The 1346-nt window shown below is 57.9% G+C and overlaps 1 long non-coding RNA gene across 1 annotated transcript; it reads right to left on the minus strand.

The window, feature by feature from the left end:
- Positions 1 to 28: 28 nt before the first annotated feature.
- Positions 29 to 1124, minus strand: LOC106726281. The gene is made up of 2 exons (XR_001362310.1): positions 311 to 1124; positions 29 to 221 (listed from the first exon to the last, which is right to left on the minus strand). It is a non-coding gene; the product is annotated as an uncharacterized LOC106726281 (long non-coding RNA).
- Positions 1125 to 1346: the final 222 nt, after the last annotated feature.

Below are 1346 nucleotides of genomic sequence, written 5' to 3' on the forward strand. Positions count from 1 at the left end.
CGCCATCGGGGGGCCCACGCCGCGTTATCCGCCGTATCCCCACCCGGCGAGCAGGGCCCGCCGCTCCAGAGCTGCCTCCAAAGCGTGTCCCCCTCGAAATCGACAGAAAAGCTCGCGCGCACGGGAGGCCCCACACTTACTTGGGTGAGCGCCGGCTTGAGAAGAGGCCTGGGTCTCGCGAGAGCTCGTCAGATCTCGGCGGCGGAAAGGAAGAGGCGGAGCTAAAGGACCGGAAGTATCACTGAGACAGGGCGGGAGCCTAGAGAGTCCGGAAAAGGGCTCCAGGGGCCGGTGCGCCAGTCACACTCACCAAATTCGCACGGCTGGTAAGTTCCGCTGGGACCTGCAGTCGGTGCGTGTGGATTCCCAGCTCAGGGACCGGAGGACAGGAGAGCAGTGGGGAGGCGACTCCCACACACGCTTCTGCACGGCTACTGCTTGGCCCTCCAGTGTGTCCACAGCGAGTTCTCCTTAGGCCTCCAGGACAGTGCAGGTGTCCTTGCACCCAGGAGCTCAGCCCCGCTCGCCATGAGAGTTACTTGACAAGCCTGGGTGAGGCATCCTCAGGCGTCACACTTGTGCTGGCATCGTTCTTGTTAACAGGTCCCTGTAGGGGCACCATTGCTGACCACCTGTAGGGTCATCACTTAAATCGGTTAAATAAGTAACAAAAGAACATTGCCCCTGGAAGATTGCAGTTAAAATGCCCGTAGCTCAGTAATTTCCCCACGTCCCATCGGCTACCAGGGGGGCATTTTCTACTGCTACTCAGGCTGAGGGGCAGACTGGTCAGACCACCCAGATGACTAGCGGAAACCTGGGAGTGCCTATGGAAGGATGGGGCGGGGGGCGGGGGGCGGGGCCCTCCCAGCGCATTTGACACCCAGAGTGGTTAGCACCCTTCTCCCGCCAACGAGTTTTCTTAGCTACACCCCTACCATGATCCGTTGTAATTCATTATTTTAGAACCAATAATTAGTAGTTAAAAAGCATAAATGTCCATTTCAAAGACATTATTCAGATTTAATAAAACATGTAATGTGCAGACTAAAATCTGCACTTTAATGAACATATTTCACGGGTAGTTCTCACCGCCCCGTTCCCGTTTTAAGTTTTAAACACAAGTGGTCTCTGTGATAAAGGCGCGCAGCCAGCAGTTCACTTGGAGAAGCGGCCTGTAAGTAGGTGTGACCCCGCGATCACGCTGGGGGGCGGGGTGCAGCTGTCACGCAGCACCTTCGCTGGGCCCCTCGGGAACCCTCTGTTCATTTACAACCCACCGGCTTCCCAGCCCGGAGGGCGTCAGGCCCCGCCCACCACTCCCAGGCCCCGCCCACACCCCGCGC

The sequence above is a fragment of the Myotis brandtii genome, unplaced genomic scaffold (genome assembly GCF_000412655.1).
Source record: "Myotis brandtii unplaced genomic scaffold, ASM41265v1 scaffold247, whole genome shotgun sequence".
Lineage (NCBI taxonomy): Eukaryota > Metazoa > Chordata > Mammalia > Chiroptera > Vespertilionidae > Myotis > Myotis brandtii.